The sequence below is a fragment of the Hydra vulgaris genome, chromosome 05, assembly GCF_038396675.1.
Source record: "Hydra vulgaris chromosome 05, alternate assembly HydraT2T_AEP".
Taxonomy (NCBI): Eukaryota; Metazoa; Cnidaria; class Hydrozoa; order Anthoathecata; family Hydridae; genus Hydra; species Hydra vulgaris.
In genome coordinates this window covers 39,974,724-39,980,782 of record NC_088924.1, presented here as the reverse complement: position 1 = coordinate 39,980,782, position 6,059 = coordinate 39,974,724, and the positions used below count along the sequence as shown (strand labels likewise).

The following is a 6,059-nucleotide window of genomic DNA, read 5'->3' as shown; positions in this document are numbered from 1 at the left end:
CTTATTTACTTTTGAAAAGTATTTGTGGAAATTATAAAATAGTTATAAAATGGAGTATTATAGTGGGGAATAGAGTAGACGGCATTGATTTGAAATCATTAAATTCCACAGAAATAAAAAGAATTTATAGAAATTTGTTATTCATAGGAGTTTATAAATTAAAAAACTAAGAAACGTTGGAGTTATTTATTGACAATATATCAATTCACGAGCATACTCCGTGTCATTAGGTTTGATCATGCCGATGAGCTACAATGCTATGCATCTATTTTCTTAGAGCTTGACTATTGTAGGTAAATAAAAGTCCAGATCTACTGAAATAGATAGCAATAGATTCAGATCTACTGATTGCTTTAACTAATCCAAAAAATTGTACTTTTTATTATTGTCTTTTTGGTTTTCCGTAAAACATTGTTATTATATCATATAGTCCGAAAAAAGGAAAGGTTATTACTTTGCTTACTACAAAGCATAATAGTAAACCTGTTGTCACATATTTTTGATATTTTATTTATTTTTATTATTTTAATATCTTAATTTACAAATGTTTTCAAAAACTTACTTTACTCTACCAACCTTTTAATTTTCATTCCGTATTTTAAAAAATCTCATATACTCTGTTTTTAAAACACCAAAAGTTGCTTCTCGAAGAAGATGAAAAGTCTCATCAACGTTGCTCTTTCTCTTAGGAAAAAATAATTTTCAAAACAACTTTATACGAAGAAATTATTTAGAGGACAACTTCCCCTACTACTACGGGTCACCTCTATTACTACGGGCCACCCCTATTACAACTGTTCTTTTTTCTTTTACCTTTCGTCTCAAATATTTATGCTTTTTTCTCATTCCATTACTTTCTTTGTAACTTAAAACTCTTTTAAAATTAAAATTTGGAGAAAAAAAGATTTGAAGTTTATAAGACTTTTTTAAAAGTAAGTAAAGGGTGTGTTTTTTAGAGGTATAGAACTTTAAATTGTAATAAAACAACGATGGATTATTCGATTGACAAGAATTTTTTTTTATTAGAAAGATAATCTTGTGGCATTACATTTTAAATATAATTTCTGGCATATGACCGCCACGGCTGGCTCGGATGTAGTCCAATCTGGACGTCCAATTTTCGATGACTTTTTCCAACATTTGTGGCCGTATATCGGCAATAACACGGCGAATGTTGACTTCCAAATGGTCAAGCGTTTGTGGCTTATCCGCATAGACCAATGACTTTACATAGCCCCACAGAAATTAGTCTAGCGGTGTTAAATCACAAGATCTCGGAGACCAATTCACAGGGCCAAAACGTGAAATTAGGCGGTCACCAAACGTGTCTTTCAATAAATCGAATGTGGCACGAGCTGTGTGGTATGTTGCGCCGTCTTGTTGAAACCACAGCTCCTGGACATCATGGTTGTTCAATTCAGGAATGAAAAAGTTTGTAATCATGGCTCTATACCTATCACCATTGACTGTAACGTTTTGGCCATCATCATTTTTGAAGAAGTACGGACCAATGATTCCACCAGCCCATAAAGCGCACCAAACAGTCATTTTTTCTGGATGTAACGGTGTTTTGACATACACTTGAGGATTATCTTCACTCCAAATGCGGCAGTTTTGTTTGTTGACGTAACCATTCAACCAGAAGTGCGCTTTATCGCTAAAGAAAATTCGCTTATGAAAATCGGGAACAACGGCAATCTCGTTTTGGGCCCATTCGACGAATCTACGCCTTGCTTGATGATCGTTTGGCTTCAATTCTTGCACGAGTTGGATTTTGTAAGCACGCATACCAAGATCCTTCCGCAAAATCTTCCATACAGTGGATGGACACAGATCCAATTCCTGTGCTCGATGGCGGATAGACTCATTCGGGTCTTCCGCAATGCTACGCTCTACAGTAGCAATAGCTTCTTCTGTACGCACCGTACGGCGTCTCTGGGGATGCGAGTCATCAATAAGAGTAAACGTGGTGCGAAAACATGGTTAATCGAATTAACTGCTCTGATGGATGATTTTTTCGAGGATAAAATGGACGTAGAGCGCGATACGTATTCCGCACAGAACCATTATTTTCGAAATAAAATTGAACCATTTGCAAGCGTTGTTCAGGCGTGAGTCTATTCATGATGAATTGCCAAACCAAACTGAGAATAAATCACTTGTCACTTGTTAAATCGGTCGCCATCTTGAACAGTAATGCCAACTTAAATTTCTATACCTCTAAAAAAAACACCCTTTAGTTCCGAAACAAACATCTCTTGCCAGGGACGTGCATTTTACTTAGGAACCTAGATCTAATTTAGTATTAAAGTTATAAGGGTGTTTTTGTTATTACAAAAACATAACTTTAAATTTATAATTCAGTATTATGAAAAAAAAGAGGTGCAGTTTTAAGTTTTATTAGCACCTGTGCTTTTAAAATTGTATTAATCTTATTAAAAATTTTATGATGTTCAGAAGTTAGCCGTTCATTCCTTAATTAAAACCACAATGAAACCTTAGATTGTCTTCTTCTAGCATTTTCAACATTTTTAATGATAGGCATGTTTAGTTTTTCAATAAATATTTGAATTAGTTTAGTTTGATAAAATTTTTTTTACATTTAATAGCTTTCATGTAATGTTTTTCACAACATTTTTCACAAAAGCATACTTGTAATGTTTTTCATTTATTGTATTTATACAGCTGATTCTATTAACCTATATAATAAATCGATGGAATTTAAAGAAACAATTTCTTTATTTTCCAATTGTATATCTCTTACAAAAATTGATGTATTGTGTTCAGCAGATTTTTGCGATTTGAGGATCAAAAATATTTTTTTCATGACGTCATTATCAAATTACCTGTTTTTTATTGTTCAATAGCCTGCAAACCAAATGAGATCAAGTTGACAAGACAATTTGAAGAGCTTTTCCTCCAATTAAAGTTCGAGAACAATAGCTGATAATAAAGAAGAATTTTGTGTGCAATTTATTCATGGATCAACTCTTAAACAAGACAAAGCAACCTATTACCTTGAGCTTTGCAAAATGACAGCAATTATGCTAGGAGAAAAGCCGCCAAATGAATTTGTTTTCTTAAAACCTGATGTTTTCCTCTAAGCCCGCTTTACAGCCGTATCTCTGTATAGTGCAAAGATGTTTTTGTTCAAACACCAGTTTAACCACTCAACAGGCTTTTCTGCTAAACTTAAGAAACTTGTCCAGTGTGCTTTTGTGATTTAAGTTAAAAACTGGCTTACCTGCAAATATGTTGCCAACGAATTAATCAATCAATGAATTGAATCAAAGTAAAAAATCTCAAATTTTCAAGGAAAAAATTGACAAAAAGGCGAGTAAAAGAATTTTGATTGCCTTTGGAAGGTAAACCTTGTACCTTATTGGAGAAATATAACTACTGGCATTCTTCTTCCTAAACATCATTAAAGATATAACCTTCTATTGCCTAAAAGCTTTTGAAAACTAACCATCGTTCAACATTCCAACTCGAATATCATGCATTGGACTACAAAGAACATTAATGCTTTTAGAAATCAATGTTTTGTTCAAAACCTTTTTCAAACAAATGCCATAACACAGAGAGAAACTGCAATGATCACAAATCTGCAAAGATACTCACACATGATGACAATCTAGTACGACAATTGATTTTGCAGATTGTAGAACAACATCGAATTTTTTGTAGTGATTTTAAGATATAATGACATTTCGGATTTTACTTGGATTGGATAAATGTAATACTATTTTTACTTAACATTACAAATTCGGAAATCGGTAGGTAAAGAAAAAGGTGCTTTTGATTTTTTTTTTTGTTGGTTCTACGTAATGATTTGTTAATAAAAGTTTTGCAGAAAGGTATTTTGCCTCAACCCTCTTTTTTAGAAAAACCTTCTTTTTTATTTGTTTTGGTAATTTTAAAGCTATTAGATATATGTATATTATAATAAAACTATGCTTCGAGGGAAACGTTATTGCTGTCTTAAAAAAATAAAACTTCAGACTGTTATCACACAGGTAATATCTGCTTAAAAACTTTCGTTCGTTGAGATTTTTAGCAATTTTATAATTTTCTTTTATTACATATATATATATATATATATATATATATATATATATATATATATATATATATATATATATATATATATATATATATATATATATATATATATATATATATATATATATATATATATATATATATACATCACTATAATGGTTATTATAGTTATAAGTTGTTTAAACTACGCATTATAACTATAATAAATTATGCATAAATTACGCTTGCGTATTTCGGGCTTGATCAACTTAAATAGAAATGCTTTATACTTTTGTTTAGGATCTTTCATTAGTTCAACTCGTGCTTCGAGTAAAAAGATTTTTCTTTTATCTCAATGTCGTGGTATTGTTGATTCAAAATTAGAATCAACGCCAATTTCTTTTGGATCAGCAATAGTTTTATAAAAGGAGTTATCCGATCTTCTTTTTTGCATTGCAATAGAATTCAAACAATGAAATTTAAACTCAAGATGGCAATCGTTGCATGGCTCATAAATGTCAATCGAAAATTATTTTTTCCCTAACTTTAGATTAATTAGCTTTTTCGATACTTTATTTATGATAATTATAAATTATATTTTTTTTGTGTGAATAAAATATACAAAGATGGTAAATATACATGATTTTATAATTTTCCAGGAATGATCACTTCATTAATAGTTTTGAAGTAATTCTCAATTTTGTTTTTATTTGTATATATGTTTGGATAAATAAAATAGAAATGAATAAATGAGAATTATTTTAAGCATGGTTTATCTACAAGAGGTTTTGCCTTATCGAGTAAACCAATATTTTCAGAAACTTTATTTTCAGTTATGCAATTGTGAACTTTTTAAATCATGTTTTAAATGATGTTTTCATCGAGAATTACTCGAAAGAATTTCATTGGACATTCTTATTTTACGATGTGATCATTGATAATAATTTTTTAAGACGTGGTCACCGATAATAAGTTTTCACGATGTGATCACCAGTAAAAAGTTTTGGAAGTGTTAGAAGGATTTTATCTCCTTTTACGAATGTGATGAAAAAAATAAACTTAGTTTTAGCTAAACTTAGTTTATTTATATTACATGTTTAACCATTCAGTTAGTTTTAAAGACTCAATCGTTGTAAACAATGTTTTGACATCACTATGGGAATACAATAAATTCGTGTCATCAACAAATAAGATTGATATCTAAAATATTAGAAGCATTGCTTAAATCATTAAAATATATTAAAAATAAAAATGGTCCTAATATAAATCCTTGAGGAATGCTACAAATTATTGACATAATGTTAGATTTTTCACTGCTGAATGAAATTCTTTTTTATTAGTAGCTTTAAACTTCTATATTCAATTACTCATGCCGCTCTTTCATTTTTCTTTAGCTGTTTTCCTCAGAAGAATGGATGACAAGTAACTTTTAGAAAGGATAAAATAATAAATACGATAAATACAAAGAATTAACAAGAATACATTTTAACTAACTGAGTGTAAATATTTGATCACAGTAACGGATAAAATCCCGCCCTCTAAATTTGCCACCCTGGACAAAAGTCTGGATTCTCCCGTACTAGATTTAGGTTAGAGTTAGGATTAGGGTCAGAGATCAATCAGAGATTAATTTTTTTATGCTTGAAACAATTTTGCGTTTTTGTGTCAATAAAATCTTTACTAAAAATATATAACTATATAGTAAAAATATAACTTAGAAAAAGAATTTATTCATAACCGAGTATAAAAAACGAATATTTGCGTTTTTATCGTAATTTTTAAAACTTTTACATCAAATTAGAGCACATAAATATCAAGACCTAAGTTTCCATTTGATTGTAAATCAGCATAATGTATTCTATCATAATTAATTATAATAACAGGGGTGGGGGGTGAGAAAGTTAAGTAGCGCCAGATTAAAAATCTTAGACATGTTATTATTATTTAAAAAAAGAAACGTTTACCGATGTTCATGATAAAATATTGGTAATATTTTCATTTTATTTGTTTTTTTCACA

The 6,059-nt window shown here is 29.9% G+C and overlaps 1 long non-coding RNA gene across 1 annotated transcript; it reads left to right on the top strand.

Moving 5' to 3' along the window:
* The first annotated feature begins 2,758 nt into the window (after window positions 1–2,758).
* Window positions 2,759–4,679, top strand: LOC136080050 (uncharacterized). Its single transcript, XR_010638413.1, has 2 exons — window positions 2,759–3,776; window positions 4,342–4,679. It is a non-coding gene; the product is annotated as an uncharacterized LOC136080050 (long non-coding RNA).
* The last annotated feature ends 1,380 nt before the right edge of the window (window positions 4,680–6,059 follow it).